Below are 22867 nucleotides of genomic sequence, written 5' to 3' on the forward strand. Positions count from 1 at the left end.
TGCTGGGGCTGGTGGGAAGGCCGCCTTCCTCCTGGCATTCCCTCCAGAAAGTATCCACCTCGTCTGACATCTGCTCTGTGCTGTACAAAACTTGGAAGAGCAGAGCCAGAAGTAGGCGAGGGAAATGCACCTTCAGCTCTCTTGGGCACCCGGGCATTCGAAGTATCTCCCACAGAGCCCTGGTTGCCTGCAGAAAACAAAACAGCCAGAGACCGTGCTCAGTGCCGAAACACGCCTGTGGCCGGGCCCGAGCGTGGACGCAAGGGGAGCGCCTGGCCTGGATGCTCCTAAACCTGCCCCTGCCCCGGGTTTCCAGTCACCGCGGGAGATGCAGTGGCGGGGGACGATGGAGAACTGCCCGCAGAGGCGACCCTGGGGCTGAGCAAAGGCCTGGTGGGGTCACTCACAGCCAGGGCAAGGACGTCCTGTTGGTCCCCGTCACAGGTGGACGTGCTGTGCAGCGGCCAGTCCTCCAGCACACAGAGCACCTCCTGGAACACCTTCTTTGTGGTCATGCTGGTGGTGACCATCATCCTCCACATGGCTGCAGCGGCTCTGCAGGCACAGAGCTCCGTGTCACTGGGGTTTTGGCCACAGCACCAGGGCCCGGGCAACCGCGGGGGCCAGGGCTGGCCACCAGCCCTGGCTCTGCCCGCTGCCCCTCGCAGGCGGCACCCAGTGGCTCTGCCCCTGCGGGCAGCAGGCGGCTGAGCAGCGGTGCCTTGGTGGGCAGGGGGAGCACGGCAGCGGGCGCTGGGGCTGACGTGCCAGGGCTGGGCAACAGTGGGGCCAGAGGGTCCCGAAAGTCTCTATCTGTCTGCCAGCCCGCACAGGACGGGCTGTGCAGGTCAATGGGCTCTAAAGGCTGGGCAGCCTGGAGCCCTCAGGGCAGGTTTCCCAGTACCGGTCGCACGATGGGGCACAGCGCAGCAGGGCCACCACCACTGCACAGGGGTGCGCGTCGGTGAGCTCCACAAGGGTGTTGTCCAGCCTGCGCTCAGCAGACTCATCTGTGCTGGACGTGAACCACCAGTGGATGCACCGCACAATCCTGGGCACCTGGAGGAAGCACAGCTGAGAGTTGGAGTGCTGCCGGAGGAAAACATTTCCCCGGCTTCCCCTGACAATTCCTGCCCTTCGCACCACAGTGTGCTGGCCTAAAAGGCTGCTGGGAGCCCAGCAGACCTGGCTTCTGGGGCCATAAGGATCCCTCGCAGACACCAGCCCTGGCACCAGGCTACTTAAGTGCTCCAAAGTGGAGACTTCACTTCCCACAGGCATGTCCAGCAGAGCAGCACCAGCCTCTGCATCACAGCAGTGTGCTTTTGTCATGACCTCAATGACCATGACGGTGGAGCCTTAATCGTCTTTGGGCTCAAAGGATTCCCAAAACAGCTGCAGTAGGAAAGGCAGGGAAGAGAAGGATGCCACACCGAGTGCCCAACAGCGGTGCTTGGCTGGGCAGCGAGAGCAGGGCTGGCTGCGCGTACCTTTGCTCTGGGGTTGTGCAGGACATGGGTGTATTCCTGCTTCTGCTCCTCTTCTGGCAGCTCCCAGTTGGGATCTGGCAAAGACCAAGCGTGGGCAGAGCTGAGGGGCTGCGGGAGAGGCTGGAGAACACAGCCGAGCCCCGTGACAGGGTCTGGTGGGGACACTGACCCCCGTCTCTCTGGCCGCAGGATGGGGCTGGGAGTGCCCGTGGATGGAGCATGGCCAGAGCCCAGCGTGGGGAACAGCCCTGTCCCCTTGTCCCCTCTTTCCCCGGGGATGTCCACAGGGATGGGTCCCAGCCGGCTGCAGCCACTCGCCCTGTGGCCCAGCTCAGCCAAAGGAACACGGCTGGAGTGAGTTATCTAGATATCTAGGCTTTCCTTCAGCCTCACTGTTTTTCTTCTGTAGGATGCTGCTCTGAGAAGTGTAGGAAGAGCCTTTGTCCTCTCCCTGTCCCTGTCTTTCTCTCCTCCACTGCATCTGGAGTTCAGCTCTGCCTGTATTTTGACCACGGTCTCTGCCTTCCTGGTGGCACACTGGAGCAATTCACCATTGTTCTGGGCAACCTGCAGTGCCATGTGCTGGCCAACACACATTCATCCATCTAGTTTAATTTCTCCCAATTCCCACGTCCACTGTCCCCACCACCAGCACCAGGCTACAGCGCTCACACTGGCACTGCTTAGAGGAGCCCCTTCTGGCTGTCATCTTAAAGATCCAGCAAAGCCCGATGCATCTCAGTTCGCCATAGGAAGCCTTTGAAGAATAGCTCCTGTGCTTCATGGAACCCCATGCTTTATCCACGAGCTTGTCCAAAGATTCAGGGCTCTTCCAGAGCAACATCAGGGAGAATGTAGCTACTTGCAAACAGATGGCTCCAGAGGGCTAGGTGCAACTGAAGCAATTAACCCCATATAGTAAAGGTGCTGCTTTTGGTGAGATTTTTGGGCAAAACCATAAGACTGGCGTATAACCCTGGGGACTTGACTGCAGTGCCAGGGAGATGGGGGGTTTGGGGCCTGAAAGAGCTTTGCCTCAGGGCAAAAGACCATGCGGAAAAAGCAAACAAGCAGTATCAAACTCCTGTGCTGCTCTCCTAGAGCAGTGCTCAGGTATCTCAGACTGAGACTGATGAACCCCTGGGCATGGGAACACCGTGGGTACCCCACGCCTTGTGCCTCCACTGCAATTTAGGAACAATGCAGGGTAAACAGCCTTCCCGCAGCAACCGACCCCCCTGACATCCCAGCCCCAGAGAGGCAGAGAGCTCTGGCCATCTTTGCTTTAAATCACTTGGGCTCAGTGCTTACTACTAAGGCACAAAGGTGCATTACTTGGGGTTTCAAACACATCTCTTCAAAAAAAGACTCTAGGAAACAGTACAAGGAAAACACAGGAAGAGGACTGGGACATTTCCTAGAGCTGGGAGAAACACTTGTGCACAAACAAAGGATAAAAACCTGTAGATTGACAAAACATCATGTGTAGAGGATAGGAGGTAGAGGACATCAAAAATAAATTTCAAATTCTGGAGGGAATGCCGTAACAGCTCCCTTTGAAAAACAAAATAAATTGTAATCACTGATTTTGACAAAAATGGCAGCATTTTGCTTGGAAACAGGAAACCGGAGCAGGTTAAAGAGGCAACTCGGACCCCTCAACAATCCTGTCAGCAAGCAACAAATGGCAGGTCACGGCTGGAAGAGTATTTGTGGACATCTCCCAGGACAAGTTTTTCAGGGATCCCTACAACTCCGGGCTCTGCGCATGAGCTTTGTTGGAAGCATTAAAGGCTTCAGCAGATGAACCAAAGGACAAGGTGGTTTCGGTCACTTTTCCTACCACACTGCATGCCTGGGTGACTGTTGCTGAGAACAAGAACCCTTTTTCTCTTCTTCTCCCATGCCCTGGGGACACTGGGGACCAAAGCAAGACCCACTGGTTGGACACAGAAGGGCAAAAGAGCAGTAACTCAAGATCTGCATGTTCAGACCATCAATAAACTGTTTAATGAAGGAAGAGCCTATGGCGGTGCTGGGATCAGTCCTGCGCAGAGCCCCAGCAGCACAGCCAGCCATTGCCCCAGAGAGAAGGCCGCCGCCTCCTCCACGCCTGGCGGAGTTGGTTCTGCAGTTGCTGCAGCCTGGATCTGGAGGAGCCGTTTGCCATTGCAGCTCTCAGCTGGGGCAGCGTGCGAAATGCCTGGCGTTGGACGTAGGGGCCCTTGTCGTTTATCGCGCGTTGAACGGCTGGAACAGAGAGGAACAGAGCCAAGGTCAGAGCCCGGATCCACAGGGACGCCAGGAATCCCTCCTGCCAGGGCCACCCCACCAGCGCTTCGGATGGCCACGGGGAAAAGTGGCCAATGGGATCGGTGGAGGGTGCTGGTCAGGAATAGCCCGCCAGTCCCTGCTGACACCCTGCTGCCCTCACTCACCCTGGTGGATGAGCCGGAACTTGTCCGGCTGAGCCCTCATGTGCTGCCCAAGGACTCCTGGAAACACACAGCCCGTCACCGCTCCTGCTCACCCCAGCAGCGCAGCTCCCCCACATCAGCCCGGCCACACGCGCCCCTGCCCCTGGCAGGGCTGAGCCCGGGCTCTGCCCCAAGCGCGATGCCCAAGGGCAGGGGAGGGAGAGGGTGGCAGGGAGCCCCGTGCACCCCACATCGGGCAGTGGCGGCTCCAGAGCCGCTGGGCCGAATCCTGCTGCCGGTGCAGCACCCGGGGCTGGGGCTGAGCTGCAGTGGGGCCGGGAGGGACCCTGGGGGGTTGTGCCTCACCAAGGAACGCGACGGCTGCCTCTCGTATGGAGTCCTGTGGGCTCTGCACGTACATCAGGGCCTGACGCAGGTACTCTGCTGCTCTGCCGCGGCACTCTACCAGCTGGAGAGAGCGACAGGGGATGGAGACAAGGGCTGGCGCAGACTCTGCCCCTGGCCGCGTGGTCCCTGTGCCCAGGACTGGCCTCCCCTGCCAGGACACCCACAACACCCAGCCAGCAGCCGGCTGGTGCCGGGTCTGGAGGGAGCAGAGGGCTGGCTGCTCCCCGAGGAGCTGCAGTGCCATCCTGTCCCCAACACCCAGCTGGGCCGGGTCTCCGTCAGCAGCCCTGGGCTCGGGCAGGGAGAGGAGCCTGGAGAAGAGCCCGTGGGGCCGCACACCCGAGGGACGGGAGCGTGTGTGGGCTGCAGGTTGGCGGCGATGGGCTGCAGCAGTGGGCACGGGCACAGCTGCCAGCCCCACACACTGGGCAATGGAGGCTTGTCCAGGCTGGGGCTGGGGCTTCACGGCCATCCTTACCAGGCACTCGCCGATTGCCTCTATCTGCTGATCCCTTGACACCACCTCCCTGAGCTTCTCCTTCTTCAGGAACGGGGTAGCTTGCAGCAGGGTACCCCAACAGGTCTGCAGAGCAGCAGAGATCGAGAGATGGCACCACTGTCCAGGGCACAGCACCTGTGTCCCCTGCGCCTGGGCAAGGCTCAGGGCCTGTGCTGGCCCGTGGCAAGGAGATGCAGCAGGTGGGGAACTCGTCTGCTGGCAGGTTGGTGCTCGGGCAGAGGAGCAGGGCAACCCCCATCTCGGGCACCGGGTGCTGCCGGGGCAGCAGGACAGACGTCCCCCAGAGCTGCTGCTCTGGAGCCCAGGCCAGGAGGTGGCTGGAGCTCTGCAGTCTGTGAGGTGTCAGGGCAGGAGGCGGCTGAGCCACCTCCCATGGGGACACCAGCAGGTCAGAAATGCTCACCGCTGCCACGGCCCTGTTCTCATCAAACACATGGAAGATCAGTGGGAGCAGGCTCTGGTGCACAAGCGTCTTCAGCGGCTTTTTTCCGTCGTCTGCTACACGCTGTATCACCTCTTTAAAGATGCTGACGGAGAGCTGTCGTACGTACCAGGACTCCTGGTGGACAGGAAGAGGGCAAGAGCTCAGCACCGGCTGCCTCAGGTGCACATGGTCCTAGGTCTGAAAATCCACAAGGCAAAAGGTTTCCTGCCAGCACCCAGCACCCATGGGGCTGCATGAAGCCTTACGTTGTCAAAGAGTGGCTGGAGCCTCTCAGCCAGCTGCAGAGCAATGGGGGTGGAAATTCGGCTTGGGCCCTGGATCACTTTGCTGAGCACAGACAGGGTCATCTTGACCATATCCATGTCTGTGTCTTGCAGTAGATCCGTGAGACTTTGCACCAGGAACCGCATTTTTGGGACCTGCATGGAACAGTTGGAGCAGTTGTGGCAGCTGGAGCCCACACTGCTGCCTCAGGGCCCAGACGCCGAAGGCCTCGGGCAGGTGAACAGGGAGGCAGGAGAGCTGGGAGCAGCTACCACAGCTCCCGCAGCCCAGACAAGTCCAAGCCGCTGTGCCAGCCAGCACCCCTGCCCAGCCCCAGGGCACCAGCACGGCTTCAGCCGCTGCCTCCTGCTCACCATCCACGGTCTGTCGCAGAGCACGGTGAGGCCTTTGAGCACCAGTGAATGCGTTATGCTGCAGTCGCTCTGCAGGTATCTTGGGACAAGCTGCAGGAAGCTCTCAGCCCATACATCTGGGCCAGGGGAGGCCAGCATCTGAAACACACAGAGCAGTGACGGGCTGCCCGGCCAGCAGGACCCCGGCCCTCAGCAGCCTCTGACTGCTCGTCCTATGAGGAGCCGCGACGCAAGAGCGAGAGCTGGCGCAAGGGGGGACCAAAACATGGACAGAGGCAAGTGTCCCCCCAGCAGCAGGGGGCCAAGGGCACACAGAGGAGCCCACGCTCTGCCCCACACCCAAGGACTGGGCTCCCCATGCAGCCGCGGCTACGAGAGGGCAGAGCGGGGGGAAGCAGCTCAGCGAGGCAGCGCTCGCCATCAGGCTCACCTCCACAAGGAACGCCATGGCAGAGAGCTCGCAGCGGGGCTCATTCCTGCTGAGCAGCTCGACCAGGTAGGACACCACAGAGGCATTGAAGTGTCTTGAGACACCACGGATCTCTCTGGCAAGGGGAAAAAGGCACCATCGGCCATGAGCATGGCAGGCAAACCTCTCCTGGGATTCCCTGTCCCCCTCAAGGGCCAAAGACCCCTTTGTGCTCCACTCCGGCCACCAGCAGCATTTGCTCCCACAGGCCCGGGTCTTTTCCATACCCCTCACCAGGAGATAGGCAGTGTCCAGCACCAGCAGGCTCCTTTTGGGGAGGAAACCAGAAAAAAACACCCTTCCCACCCCAAAGCCTCCCCTTTCTCAGAGACGCCTTTCCTGCCCATGGGGACTCGTCCCCCAGGCTCTGTCCCCGGCCCTCAGCGCATCCTGCGGCCGCGGCGGCTGCCCTGGCTGGTGCTGCCTGCAGACAGACCCCGGCTCTGTCTCTGTGCCGTCAGCCCAGGCCCTCGGGAGGGGACGCCGGCGCTCTGGGAGGTGGCTGCTCCTGCGCACCCAGCTCTCCCAGCCTTTGCCAGTCTGCTGGGCCATCACCGCCGACCAGTCCCTCTCACCCAGCACCAAGGGGATTGTGTGGGGTGCCCCGTCTGCAGGGCACCAATGGCAGGGGGAGCAGGGAGAAGGGGGCTCTCACCTGGCCAGCAGCTCCATTGCGCAGTGGTGGGTCTCAGCGTGGAGGAGCGTGTCCCAGCCACGCTTACGTTCCACTTCAAAGGCTACAAGCCTATAGCCCAGACGGCAGAGCAGTGCTTTCACAGTCAGCACTATAAACCTGTGTGCAGAGCAAAGCCCAGGTCACGCTGGGAGCCCTGGCTCCAGGCCCAGGGCCATGGGAGGTCTGGGAGGACTGGGATGGAGCACCTGCTGGGGCTGGTGGGAAGGCCGCCTTCCTCCTGGCATTGCCTCCAGAAAGTATCCACCTCATCTGACACCTGCTCTGTGCTGTACAAAACTTGGAAGAGCAGAGCCAGGAGGAGGCGAGGGAAATGCACCTTCAGCCCTCTTGGGCACCTGGGCATCCAGAGGATCTCCCACAGAGCCCTGGTTGCCTGCAGAAAACAAAACAGCCAGAGACCGCCCTCAGTGCCGAAACACACCTGTGGCCGGGCCCGAGCGTGGACGCAAGAGGAGCGCCTGGCCTGGATGCTCCTAAACCTGCCCCTGCCACGGTTTCCAGTCACCGCGGGAGATGCAGTGGCGGGGGACGATGGAGAACCGCCCGCAGAGGCGACCCTGGGGCTGAGCAAAGGCCTGGTGGGGTCACTCACAGCCAGGGCAAGGACGTCCTGTTGGTCTCCGTCACAGGTGGACGTGCTGTGCAGCGGCCAGTCCTCCAGCACGCAGAGCAGCTCCTGGAACACCTTCTTTGTGGTCATGCTGGTGGTGACCATCATCCTCCACATGGCTGCAGCAGCTCTGCAGGCACAGAGCTCCGTGTCACTGGGGTTTTGGCCACAGCACCAGGGCCTGGGGAACCGCGGGGGCCAGGGCTGGCCACCAGCCCTGGCTCTGCCCGCTGCCCCTCGCAGGCGGCACCCAGCGGCTCTGCCCCTGCGGGCAGCAGGCGGCTGAGCAGCGGTGCCTTGGTGGGCAGGGGGAGCACGGCAGCGGGCGCTGGGGCTGACGTGCCAGGGCTGGGCAACAGAGGGGCCAGAGGGTCCTGAAAGTCTCTATCTGTCTGCCAGCCCGCACAGAACGGGCTGTGCAGACCGATGGGCTCTAAAGGCTGGGCAGCCCTGAGCCCTCAGGGCAGGTTTCCCAGTACCGGTCGCACGATGGGGCACAGCGCAGCAGGGCCACCACCACATCATGGGGGTGTGCGTCGGTGAGCTCCACAAGGGTGTTGTCCAGCCTGTGCCCAACAGACTCGTCCGTGTTGGTCATGAACCACCGGTGGATGCACCGCACAATCCTGGGCACCTGGAGGAAGCACAGCTGAGAGTTGGAGTGCTGCCGGAGGAAAACATTTCCCCGGCTTCCCCTGACAATTCCTGCCCTTCCCATCACAGTGTGCTGGCCTAGAAGGCTGTTGGGAGCCCAGCAGACCCGGCTTCAGGGGCCACAGGATCCCTGGGTGGGCTCCCATTCTGGCCACAGGCTACTTACCTGCTTCAAAGTGGAGATCTCACTTTCCACAAGTATATCCAGTAGAGCAGCACCACCCTCTGCATCATAGGTGAGTGCTTTTGTCATGGCCTCAGCGACCACGACGGTGGAGCCTTCACGGTCTTTAGGCTCAAAGGATTCCCAATACACCTGCGGGAATAGGAAGGGCAGGGAAGAGAAGGATGCCACACCGAGTGCCCAACAGCGGTGCTTGGCTGGGCAGCGAGAGCAGGGCTGGCTGCGGGTACCTTTGCTCTGGTGTTCTGCAGGACATGGGTGTATTCCTGCTTCTGCTCCTCTTCTGGCAGCTCCCAGTTGGGATCTGGCAAAGACCAAGCGCGGGCAGAGCTGAGGGGCTGCGGGAGAGGCTGGAGAACACAGCCGAGCCCCGTGACAGGGACTGGTGGGGACACTGACCCCCGTCTCTCTGGCCGCAGGATGGGGCTGGGAGTGCCCGTGGATGGAGCATGGCCAGAGCCCAGCGTGGGGAACAGCCCTGTCCCCTCGTCCCCTCTTTCCCTGGGCATGTCCACGGGGATGGTCCCAGCCGGCTGCAGCCACTCACCCTGCGGCCCAGCCCGGCCACTGACCTGCCTGCAGCAGCTGGTGCTCCTGCACCTCCTCACGCTGCGGTGCTGGGGCGGCCTCAGCACCCTTCTCCTCCTCATCCTCATCATCACTCTTCTCACTCAGCCAGACCACCCTGGGTGGGAATGGGGGTCTGCACGCCATCCCGCTGCTGTCTGGCCTCAAGGGCACCTGCCGCAGGGATGGGAGATATCTAGGAAAAGCGTCGTAGACAGCAGACACGGATCAACAGGGAACAAGGTCTCTGCACAGGGGCTCCTGGCAGCTCCTCTCGGTCCTGTCCTGTCCCGTCGTGTCCTCCGGGCACAGTGAGGTGGTTGCTGTGCCACCAGCACCCTTATCACGGCGGGTCACAAAGGGCCCTGTGACACGGTGCCACAGGCGTGTGCCCTGGGGCTCCCCCAGCCCAGCAAACCCACCCCACAGTGACCCAGCACCAAAGGAGCTCCACAGGAGATGGCTGAAGAGGCACAAATGGCAGTTCACAGCGGGGAGAACGTTTGTGGACATCTCGATGGACAAGTATTTCAGTCCACAGCTCTGGGCTCTGCTCTTGTTGGAAGCATTAAAGGCTTCAGCAGAAAAAACAAGTGCAAAGTGGTTTCTGGTCACTTTTCCTACCACACTGCATGCCTGGGAAACTGTTGCTGAGCACAAATACCATTTTTGTAGTCTTTCCCCATGCCCTGGGGACACTGGGGATCAAAGCAAGACCCACTTGTTGGAGAAAGACGGGCAAAAGAAGTGTAGGAGTAACTCCTGTGCTTCATGGAACACCAGGATGGCTGCGTTTGGGGCCTGAAAGAGCTTTGCCTCACGGCAAAAGATCGTGGGGAAAAAGCAAACAAGCAGTATCAAACTCCTGTGCTGCTCTCCTAGAGCAGTGCTCAGATTTCTCAGCCTGAGACTGATGAACCCCTGGGCATGGGTACACCGTGGGTACACCGCGCCTTGTGCCTCCACTGCAATTTCGGAACAATGCAGGGTAAACAGCCTTCCTGCAGCAACCGACCCCCCTGACATCCCAGCCCCAGAGAGGCAGAGAGCTCTGGCCATCTTTGCTTTAAATCACTTGGGCTCAGTGCTTACTACTAAGGCACAAAGATGCATTACTCAGGGTTTCAAACACATCTCTTCAAAAAAAGACTCTAGGAAACAGTACAAGGAAAACACAGGAAGAGGACTGGGACATTTCCTAGAGCTGGGAGAAACACTTGTGCAGAAACAAAGGATAAAAACTCATTAAGACCTTCACCTGTAGATTATGAAAACATAATGTGTAGACCATAGGATGCAGAAGTAGTCAAAAATAAATTCCAAATTCTGGAGAGAAAGTCATAAGCCACCTTCCTTTAATTTTGATTTTGTCAAAAATGGCAGCATTTTCCCTAGAAACAAGAAACTCTTCACTGAACATTTATTGCACTTGACATCTAGTTCCCCCTCTGAATTTTTTTAAAGGTAAATGTTGACTAGCCCTGCCAGTCCTGTGTGTGTATCTCTTCCAAACACTGAAAGCAAACTGTTGGTTACAAATCAGAGTTTTCCCTGCTAAACAGATAAGGCAAGGGGTGAGAGAGAATGCACCTGCCATTCCCAGAACAAGCTTTCTCCCAAAGTACGGCTGAAATGCAGCAAAATGCTTAATTTCCAAATAATCCAAGCAGATATCAAAGTACCACAGCCACACAATCACATCAAGATCAGGTCAAATGGAAGTGAAGCATTCAGAAAATCACAGTGATGCACTTTTACCTACAGTAAAGCCTAACTTTTGATGACGTTTGAGGATCCAAAATTAGACATGCCTGATTCAGTGCTTGCTTGTTAATATGCGAGTCAGCATCAGTGCACTACAGGGAACACTTCCATGACTTTCTGACATCAAATGTGTTGTCGTGTTGGTACTTAGGAGCTCTCTGCTACCTCCTTGTAGGAGGTCACCAAGATGCAGCCTTGGCCTTTAGACCTGCATGGACAAGCTTTGTGAGACTGAATAGCCCTCCGTAGTCCACCTGACACAGACAGGGACCTGCCTATGGGTAGATCCCGCACACATCTCTTTGGTGTATAAAATGCAAGCAGTTCAGCCTGGTTCCCACCTGTGCACTGGATGTGGCTGGTGTCTGAGAAGGTAACTGGTTTGTCAGTGCATGTCCTGCTTCCCAGCATCTCCAAGGGATGCAGTCTGTAGGGCAAACCATCCTCTGTATTCTTACCTTTGTCATCAAATCCAGAGAGCTGCTGAGTTTAACTTATCCCTGTGCTGCCTAAAGGCAAGTAAAGAAGGTTAGCAAGGAAGCAACACGGTTTTAATTCTCTGAGAGAACTGTGGGGCTTTTAGATGTGCCCTTTCCCCAGAGGTTAGACCAGGGAAGGAGAGAAAATAAAGAGGTGTTTGATAGAAGTTAGAGTTGCACATAGCCTGATATAAAATTATCAGAAGGTCAAGTGCATTTGCCTCTGCTCTGGGTACATCTGCCTTTCTTTTTCCAGCAAGGTGTTTTGCAATGAAACAACCTGTTTCATTAGGCTATTTTCTGTGTGCATTTTACTGATGGGCCGCAGCTCTCCCCCCACAGCCTCGTCTCCATTTTCCACCTCGTGCGGCTTTCTCTCCCTTCTCTGCTGCAGTACGGCTCTGCTGTTGGCAGCCAGAGCCTGCATCTCATGCTGGTCCCACAGCATCACCTCACCGCGCTCCCTAAGAGGCTCTCAGAACAGGGGGGAGCTACCAATGAGGTGGCTCATGGCTGTTGGACAGCCCATGCCCCTAGTTGTGGTTCTTGGGCAGAACTGAGCCACAGGCACCATGCGGAGAAGCGCAAGGCCAGAGCAATACATGGCACAAAGAGGAGACTCCACGTGGTGTCCCCACATGTCTGGCCAGGTGGGGATTCCATCTCCCCCACCTCACAGGGCAATGTCTGGCATCACTGCCATCAACGTCACCATGTGTCAGGACAGACTGCAACAAAACCCAAACAAGCAGGACAACCAGCCTGCTGACAAGGTTATTAATAAAAAACAGAGTTTCTAATTGCCTCTGGCAGCTGTTTGCCCAGGGCTCAGTTTAGACAAAGAGACTTGCCCATGTCACAATTCATTAAGTACTGTGGCTCGTTAAGTGATAACCAGTTTACTTACACAGAGGAAAGGCTATTGCTACAGCTGCTGTGCTGTCTGCATTTCAGGTCTGAGCTGAAGCCCAAGATTGCTGATTTCTAGGACCAGGATGGAGGGGAAACTTGTGGGAAAAGCCAAGGAGCCTAGAAGGTTATCAGCAGCTTTCTCTCTTATTATTTCTGGAGGAGTTTTGGGCTTACTCAGCAGAGGCGTTTTGAGAGTACACATTAAACAGGTGGTTGAAAAATTTGGAAGTGGTGACCACAGAGATCTTGGTACAGATCAGGAGACCAAGGGTTAAAGCGCCTCCATCTACCAGCTCACAGCCGGTCACTGGGGCTGGGGATGCTCAGCCACTGCGGATCACAGCAGGAGTTTTAGGGACTGAAATCTCAGAGTAGCCAAACTAAACGTAAGAATGAAGTATAATGTGATGACTGTGTTATCACATCGATGGAGTGATCTGCAAAGGGTGCTGCACTCTCATGGAGTGGGAATGCAACAGTACCAGGCCTCACAACATGCTACATTTAACCAGACAGCAGAACACCTCAGGTGTAATTGCTAAGTATGGGAAAAGATACCTTCAGCAGCCTATTCCACGCATATTGCTCTGGGTCTGTCCTAGCTAGACCTCTTTGCACCAAAGCAAGCCCTGCCCTTAGGGAAAGGGGGAATAACATCTGGGTGAAAGGAAAAGCAAACCTTGTGTTGCCCAGGCAGATCCCTTGTTGGCTGGGTTCCTTTGGGCAGATTGCCAGCTCAAATCCCAGGAAGCAGATACTTGAGCGAGTGGCTCGGAAGAGCTGGGGCAGCTTCTCTGGCTCACAGACTCAGTAACACAGAGCAGGACTGTTGGAAAGCCCTGCTTTTGCCTGGTTCACACTGGTAATGCTGTGGTTCCTAACGACATGACTTCCTCAGCACACACAGGACACGTTTCACTCGTGGAAAACAACAGGCTTAGCGATGGATACTACACTCCTGAGAAGACTAAGTCACATACTCCCCTCCATGGAAGACAATGCCAAGACAGACATAGGGACACGGTTTAGTGCTAGCGGTAGATTACGGTTGGACTTGATGATCTTCAGGGTCTCTTCCAACCAAAATTATTCTATAATTCTATGACATAAAACCAAGTGTGGTGGGTTGACCACTACTAGCAGCCAGCCGCTTGCCCAGCCTTTTGCTCATTCCTGTCTTTCACAGGACAGGAGGAAAATAGAAGAAACTTGAGAAGACTTGTGGACTGAAGTAATGATAGTTTCACAGGGAGAACAAAAGCTGCATGTGCAAGCAAAGCAAAAAGAGGAGTTGGGAAGCAGGGCCTTAGTGTACTGGTTGCTTGGAAAGACAAACACCATAAACACAAATGTCCTCCTTTTCTCCTCCTTTCCCTGAGCTTTTATTGCTGGGCATGACAAGATACAGGATGGAATATCCTTTTGGTCAGTTCACGTCAGCTGTCCCTGACTGAGCTGTAATGTTCGTGCTGCCCATACACAAAGAGCTGCGAGGCCATTCTAGGTTGTGCACAGAGTCAGCACAAAAACATGCACACCCAAAGAATTTTAAGCAGCTGGGCTGAAGGACCTTAATATTTTTTTTTCCTAGCTACTTTCAAATAGGCCATGGGAGAAAAAAAAAATTGGATGGAAGATTTCAGGTATTTAACTTTCTTATTTAAAAAATTTGGTTTTGTCATCCAATAAGATCTTGTAGTTCTGAGCACTTTGCCTTCTACCTTAGCAAAGGAAATTCCCACCTTCTCAAAAAGAAGATAAACTAAAATCCCATGTCCCATGCATCCAGCCTCTTCCCTTCACCAATCAAAACAAACAAAAAACACAACAAGAAACCCCACCAAACCCAGACAACACAATGTGCTTGCACCATTCCTTGGTTTCCCAGTATTTACATGCAGACAATGCCCCAAGTGAGTTACTACCACCTGGGTTGTAGCAGCTGACTCACAGGCACAATGATAACCAGGAGGAAGAGCAGAGACAAGGGGATGCCCCGATGTACTCGGAAGGGCGCCCAGAGCTTGGTACCTCACCACAAAACCGTGAGCCCTTTCCTCAGGAAAGGCAACTCTCCATGTGCAAGCACAGATGCCCCAAGCTTGAGATCCTGAAGCCCAGCACCTCAACCCCATCTCAGCAGAAATGACATGGACACCCTGGAAGCCAGATGGGATGTAGCCACCACCTCTGTGTTTTGCCCTTTTGCAAACTGACTTGCTCTGTGCCCTCTGCTCTGCTTAATTGATCCACTGCCCATCTCCAGCAAACAAATTGTTCTGCTGTCTCATTCATAGTATGCTTCAAATAAAGTGTGCTTCTGCCTGAGCGAACGCCCTTCGGGGGTACTTTAAATTGTCACAGTGCATAAGGCTTTCCATGAAATCTGCATTTTTACAGTGCTGCATCTCCACAACGGCCCCCTGGAGCCACACAATGTACTTCAAGGGACATAGAGACCTATCTTGCTTCAAGAACTTGGCTAGGAAGGCAAAGCTTGCTTTAAACCAAGTTCTTTTCCTCCTCTCTTTAACACACCCAAACACACGAGTTTTACTTTTTCATCCTGAAAACACAGAAGCAAACTGAAGTCCAAAGAGTGCTTCAGCTCTGAGAACCCACCAAATCAAAGCTAGATACAGCTGAAACTGGGCAAGGATTCAGGTCCTGTGGGATCTGGTCTTGCTACTTGAGGAACATCACTGAGGAAATCAGTGGGGCCAAGTGCCCCCCAAAACATGCTTCGAGCAAGTAGCCAGTGTGCTCAGGAGATATGATCCATGACTGTGAAGTCCCACCAGTAGCTTGTAATTTACTCCAGACCTAATGATGGTACAGAAACAGTGCTGAAGGAGCAGCCACCACTGCTGATGAGCAGGGAGGAGCTCAAATTTCAGCTTCTTCTCACCCTTCTCATGTATTTCCAGGGCACAGACCAAAAGCAAGCAGAAGGTGCCCAAATGCCACCCAGTCTGCATTTCATTAGTGATGCTAGACCCCTCTGAACAGCTTGTGTGCAAAGGAACTCAGTGAAACACAGAGACAAGGAGGTTGCATTTTGCTTGTGTTCACATAGATTCAGAAAGTGAACCAGCTCCACCACACATATTATCAGCACAAGAAAGCCCTAAAATGCTGTCTATTTTTGCTGTCCATTCTGGTAAGGAGCATTTCCCACGAGAAGGATCTCCCATGTTTGTGCAAGATGGTTTTGAGGAGTGAGGAACTCCTCAACATCAGGAAGCATGGATCTTACTGCTCCATTTCTGTCTTTGAATCTGCATATAATGGAAAAACAAAACAAAACCAAGGTCCCACAGCCTCTTCCCAGGAGCTCTGAGATGGGCAGCAAGGCACAAAATTCGCACCCAGCAGCATGGAGCAGTGCACAGGTCTTTCACCTCCATTGATGCTGGCAGCTTCTCACCACATGGTCTGCCTCGCTGAGGGCCAGTGAGAGCAGATTTGGAGCAAGGGCTTGGCAGGATATTGCAAAAACTGGGATCAGAGCTGCTTCCCAGCTGGAGTCTAAACTAACTACGAGATTAGCTCCACAGCCAGTGTGTAGAATGCTTGGCCTGTTCCTCTTCCAGCTTGCTACAGTCTTGCCTGTCTTCTCTTCCACCTTTCTTCAGAGCCTCCTTCGCTGCAGGAACTGTTTTTCTGCCAGAGGCTGCCCAGTCCCTTCGCACCATCCGTACCCCACCACACTCCCAGGACTGCTTCCTTCCTGACCGCATTGGGAAAAACATCCCCAGGTCAGCTGCTGTCAGGCATATGGACACCTTGGGAAAACAACTCCAAAATTAACTGCAGGCAAATACTTAAAGGGCAGGAGCAAATCTGCAAACCCTAGGATCAAACTCGTGAAGCCTCCCTCCTTCTCCAGAGGCAGAAGAGAAGCCTGTGTCTGCAGAGGCTTCTACACAGAGGTGAAGTTGGCCTGGCAAAATGCAGCTGAACTCCCTCTGGGGACGAACTGAACCACGCGGGATCACTAACTCAGAGAGGGCCTCAGAGGAGTCCAGCTCAGCATGTCTGTTATGCTTCACTAATTAGCTCAAGTAACTCTACCCATTGACCCCACAGAAAGACAATGATATCTGAGCAAAAGCAAGGACCTTCTGAAGACACTATGCAGCATGCTGGCCTGATCAGCAGCAAGGACAACAGGTTTGGCATCACTTCTGTCCCTAGGGTTGACGTAGAGCTCAACACGCCTCTGAGCTTCTCCCCTTTGTGTGCAGACATTGCACTTTTTGTTTGCTAGATCCTTGTCTGCTGGGTTCTGCTTTTTGCAAAGTAATGCCAGCTGTTGATTTTGCAGAAGGCCAATGTGCAAATGGATTTCTTTTTCTCCCTCAAGAGCAGCAGGTCCCTTTCTCTTGTGTGGTCAGGCCACTGTCAGCTTGGGCTGAGATTTTTTTAAACATTAATGCTCTTTCACATTCCAAGCCAAGGGTTTTTCTGGCAGGAACCGTCCTTTGAAAAAGCAGCAAGCTCAGAGGTGCAAGATGTTCTTGGACAAGCTTGCAGGAGCCATTTCCTCCACCGGAGAGTTAAAACCACTAGAGATGGCTGGAACAGCCAGGGCTGGAGCCCAGCACCAACGCAGAGGACTGTGCAAGGGAGATGTGACACTTGGTCCACCTGCTCAGTTTGGAAATCCTCTCAGATGTGTTTGAGGGTTTAGCAACCACTGCTGACAGCTGAAAGAGAAGAATTAATGAAATTTGGGAGGGGGTGTGGAATTCAAAGCCGACATGGGACACCATGACATCAAATAGCCCTAGAACACCTCTGCTCAGTGGAAAGACATCTGGGAGACATATCAGCAACATAACAACAACAGTACATCTGTTAGCAAAGGCAGGAACTACTCGGAGTTGCAGAACAACAGGCTTCTCACACTTTAGGAGAAGGGGTGAGGACAGCAATACATGGTTATAGCCAGCAAATGGCATTAAAGTAACCAGGCACGGGTGACTCCAGCACCAGCAGATGCACGTTGGAGTTCAGCATAGAATCATAGAATAGTTTTTGTTGGAAGAGACCATCAAAGCTCATTTAGGCCCCCTGCAATGACATCTTCACCCAGATCAGGTTGCTCAGAGCCCTGTCCAGCCTAGCCTGGGATGTCTCCAGATATGGGGCATCTACCACCTCTCTGGGTAACCTGGGCCAGTGTTTCACCACTCTCATTGTAAAAAATGTCTTCCTCATGTCTAGCCTGAATCTCCCCTCTTTTAATGGTTTAAAACCATAATCCCTTGTCCTATCGCAACAGACCCTACTGAAAAGTTTGTCCCCATCTTTCTTGCAGGCTCCTTTTATGTATGGAAAGGCCACAATAAGGTCTTTCTGGAGCCTTTGCTCCTCCAGGCTGAACAACCCCAACTCTCTTAGCCTGTCCTCATAGAGAGGTGCTTCTGTTCTGTCCTGAAACAGCAGAGTCTCAGGAAAAGAGACTTGACAGACATGACCTCAGTGATGCTGAGGTACAGATCACCGAAGCAAAGCAGCCTCCCTCACTTCCCTAAGAAAAAGAGGCAACTCTGCAGAAACCAAGCCTTGCATTCCTGAGGAACCATGCCATCACAGCCACACATTAGCCACACAAGACCAGTTGACAGTGGTCATCCATGAATCAATGCCAGAGAAGGACAGATGCCCCTTCTTGGCCTCTCCAGCCTACTAGCACCATGCTGGTATAGAGCGAGATTGGTGTGGGAGAAGCTGACTTCACCCTCTTGCCATCTTTGGTTACACATATCTCAGCAGCTTGGGGCCTTGCCCATCTCAGATGAACTGCTGCTGGTCCCCAGGCATCTCTGGTGGTTTAGATCACTCACATGTAGGTGTGTCTCCTACCCACCTAAATCTAAAGTCTCCTCAAACTTTGCAGAAGGTTAAGAAATAAAAAATGAAAGCTAACATGCTCTGGGTTGAAAATAAATGGTTCACTGGAGGTTAAACACAGTGATGAGTTTTGACTCCAGCTTTCTAAAACCCATCAAGTGAACTGAAGTACGTTTCAGTATGAAATAATTAAACAGGGGACCTGAAAACAATTCCTTTAGAAAGTTTTCACATTAGATTTGAGATTATTTTTTGTGGCACACACATTTATCAAACAACATGAAAAGTTTCAGCTGATCCAAATCCAACTTTGAGTTCAGATAATAACAAGAACAACAACCACCAGCCCATTAATCAAAAGTACCTCCCAGCTGTGAGCTGGTCATTCCTTCCAAGATGATGGCTGATGTGCTTCATCATTCTTTATATCACCACCGAGGCTTGGAAAGTCTTTGGACCTATCAAAAGGATACACAAATGTATTTCTTTGGGCAGATGACTGGTATCTAAAGCCCATCATACACTAAAATCATGGGCACCCACAGTATTGGGTACAAATCATTCCAGATGTTCTCAATTGCTTGTGTATTAGATGAGACTTTATACTTTGTCTAAGTTGTTTTTTTTAACTATTCAAACCAAAGTGGAACACTAGTTAACTTTACAGCCGCTGTCCCAGGTGAGGATGCAGCACTGGTCCACGGCTCTCCTCTCATCCACCTCGGGAGCTCAGCATGGCTCTGGCACTGAGCTGCAGCCAGTCAAGAGGACACGGACCAGGCGTGAACGAACAGCACCTTCCGTGTCCTCCTTCATCTCTATTTAATGCACAAACCATCACAACGTGTTCTGCTCTACTGCCCACGGCTCCAGCCCCCATGTATAATGGATGGTACACAATAAGTGGTGTGGGCAAACACCAGGCTGAGCTTTTATGGAAATATTTACCTTGCTCTCCTTGCTGCCTTGGGGCCCTGGGAGACACCTGCTCCCAGCCTCTGTGATGCTGTCTGGGGACCGGTGCTTTCAGCCTCGCGGATGCTGGCAGCATCAGGCGTTACCTCTCCCAGCTGGCTTGAAGCAGGAGCCTCCTTTTGCCGCAGGCTGTGACTTGCAGACCCCTGCCCAGAGTTTCCTGCAGCTTGGGAAAATGATGGCCATGTAGGTAAAGGAGAAAGATGCAGAATTAAAAAAATAAATCTCCTTTGCTCTCCTTTTCCCCGGTGTGCCTGCCGTTAAAAGTGCTAAATCTGCTCCCTCCAGTTATAACCCAGCGGGGCATGAACAGAGCCCCGATGCTCTCACCATGGCTCTGGGTCAACCGCATCCTCTGCCACAGGTGACGGACACCAGGGGCTGCTCCTTGAGAGGGCTTGACTGGACTATAAACAGGGCTTAAATTTAAGTCTTTGCTTGGGCTGTTCAAACAAAAACTTGACTAACAGTAAGTTCCCTTGGGTCCACATGTAAGTTATGTATTTTTGGCTGCCCACAACCACATGGCAGAGTCGATAGCAGGCCCGGGGCATGCAGGACTAGGAAGGTGCAGGCAGAGCAGAATGCCGGGTGTAGGACTGTCACTTCCCCAGCACAGCTGGAACACGGCCACTCAAACATGTCCTACCCTGCTGTGAGGAGGCACGGCAGCAATTCCTGCCCTTCCCCCAGATAAAGACAAGCCCACAGATACACAAGTGACCCCAAGTCCCTCCATACTATTTTCTCACACCTTTCTTGGGTTAAATCCAGCTCTTCACAGGTGAATGCATCCCACAAGACAGTGCTCATCCTCGGTGCATGAACGGGAGCGCAATGACATGTGTGCCTGAGCCCCCTTTCTGCCACCACAGCTCAGGGCAGGATGCAGATGCCAGGATGCCAGACAGTGGCTTCTCCTCTGCTGCAGCTCGTATGGGAGGTTTTGCTCCAGCCAGGCTTCCCAGGCTAGGTGTGTTGCAAATCACTGCCATAAGGCCCAGGGGAGGACAAGCAGCAGCTGGTATGAAGATGGGCATGAATTATGGATGTGCCAGCTTCCTTGGAGAGCATAGGACACCTGCTGGAGGGCACCTCCCGCTGCAGAGATAATGGCTTTTGCTCCACAGACCTCACAGATACACAGCGCCAGACAAATTAATGCTGCGGTCAAGACCAGCACCCATGGTGACAAAGCCAGGAGGGCTGCAGTCCTCCTCAGGTCTCTCTGGCTGCAGAGAAGGTCTTGAGGCTGTGGAAAAAAATGGTAAGGAAGAGGAGAAAACAGATTTCTTACTTGGTGATGGTATGATTGCCCATACATCCAGGACATGGCTCAAGGAGAAAGTTTGCTAGTGGTCAAGTTGTTCTCAGTGCCTGGGACTGATTGAATGGACCACTGGACGTCAGTGACCTGCAGCTGCAAGGATGCTCCAGTGCCTGTGCTGCAGCACTGAGAGTGGCTGTTCCTCCATCCCCATCAGTGTGCGTGGTGCTGTCCATAGCAAACTCCTTAGGAAGAAAAAGGGAGAAATAGCAGAGCAGAGCACAGAAACTGTAAAAGATCTAATTCTTCCAGCATGTCCCCATCAAATTTGAGTAATGTTATAACACTACCTTATTTTGTTTTAGAAAAGCAGGTGCCAAGTAGTGGTGGGAATGGTCTAAAATTTGATACGCAGAAAAACAAACCTCTGTTTTTCTGTTTTCTAATTTCCCAATTGAAAAGACAATGCCAGGGAACAGTATCAGCTAGTTTGTCTTAAAAGACATGTTAAATAAACATTTTATGAATACATTTTATATTTCCATATATCTCTAAATAATTATATATTTTTTATATATACAATGCTGCACAACCCATCTCATAGAAAACTTTGCAATTTTACCGAAAACACCTGAGCAAAGGTCTCATTTCAAACTCCTGTGGGAACGAGAGCTTTCCTGATGCAGCCCAGGGGAGGCTTCTGGTTCTGCACATTGCAGATACCTTCTTAAATCAGGTCATGCAGGCTGAGCAAAAACCTCTCACAGAACTCTGTTGTAATCACATGCTCACACTTCTCCATCAAATTTCTCAGTTCATTTTAAACTTGATTCTGATGATTTTTTTTTTTTTAACGGAAAAAAACAATAAAGCCCACCTGACCTTCTGGTCTCTAGTTAACCCACCCAATTCTTTCTAAATATTGGTAGAATATTTGCTTTTTCCCCTATTCCTTTAAAATCATCAGATACTCAAATCACCAGAGATTCAGCTGATTCTTTTAATACCCCTGAGTACCAGCTCTCCAAACCTTCTGAGATTTAAATATTAAATATATCAGCTGATTTTAACCTACTGGCTTGTTTCTTTTTAGAGCCTGGGGTTCACCATTCCACCCTATCACCTCTCTCCACGTGTTAGATTCCCAAAGGACCAAATGGGCGCATGAAGCCTCCTTTCTCTAGAGAGAAGTCACAACCAACCTCCAGGCTGCTTCATGAGCCCTTCAAAATGCCACATCCCCAACGTGTACAAATCCACAAACCACCTTGAAGACCAGGTGGTATCACCTAATGGAGCTGGCCAAAGGTGCTCCCACGATAAAGAGATGATGCTCATGAAGCAGACGGGCAGCAGATGTGCCCACCACACAGTCCAGCCCTGCGCAGCCCACCAACCTCCCCAGCACTTTGGCAAAGTGCCCTCAGATACCTGTGAGGCTGCAGACTCGTCCATGGCAGGAGCTGGAAGATGGGTGGGGTGCTCCTGGCATTCCAAAGCCTTTGAGTCCTTCTGGGGTGGGCTGGCTGCACGCCACCCCAACGATGGCTTCATCTTCAGTTCTTCCAGGCTACTTGTCCTGCAGGTGGCAGTCCCCAGCATCAGAGGGGATAACAATACAGAACCAAGAGCACCTGGATGCAGAGGAAATTTTCTTCTCTGGGGCCTGACCATCACCCAGCAGCAGCTCGCATCCCCCTGAGCAGAGAACTTTGTGCAGGCAGGGGCAGCAGGACAGTCAGAGCCTAATGCCCAAGCCAGGCAGCATGCCAAACTCATGGAAGCTCAGTTGCCCCTTCTCCAGCCCTGTAAGCCTCAGCTGTCACCAAAGGCAGTGACAAAGGTCCCTAGGCTGGGCTCTCGACCTGAGTGTGCTCACAGGACCAAGGCAAAGCAGGTACAAGCTAAGAAAGCTCCTTTGTATGAGCCTCTGAGGGGTTCTGCCTTCCTCTTGTGGAGGGAAATACACAGAAGAAGGTCTTCTAACCACCCTGACTGCACAGCTTGCAACAACCTCCATCACACAGGGGTGAACCCTGTCCTCCTACCTCACATGGGATGCCGTCCTGGGTCACCCATGGCAGGACACCAGCTCCAGCACTGAAACCAGCCAGGCCCAACATGCTTGAGATGGGAAGAGACACACAACCAGCACGGGAGATGTCAGGGCTGAGGTCCGAAACCATTTATTGAAACGAAAAGGATAGATAGTTCACATGAAACCAAAGTTGGACATGCAGAAGGAGGGATGATGCTTTGTCAGGTTTCTTAAAGGGTTGCTGTATTTCTCATCTTTTGAGCAGCCTTTTTGTCCCATTCCATAGGATGCTACTTTGGGAAGGTAACAGGTTTTTTTCCTTCACTGGAATGGCATAAAAATACACCTGTCAACTTGTATTATATACACACATATGGGCTGTATTTATTTTCTGTGGGAAAATATCACTCTATCAGTATTTAAAATTAAGTATCATTTAAATTATTTTCTTTATCTTAATAAAAACTTTTTTTT

Source organism: Streptopelia decaocto (genome assembly GCF_964273445.1).
Source record: "Streptopelia decaocto genome assembly, chromosome: 6".
NCBI lineage: Eukaryota > Metazoa > Chordata > Aves > Columbiformes > Columbidae > Streptopelia > Streptopelia decaocto.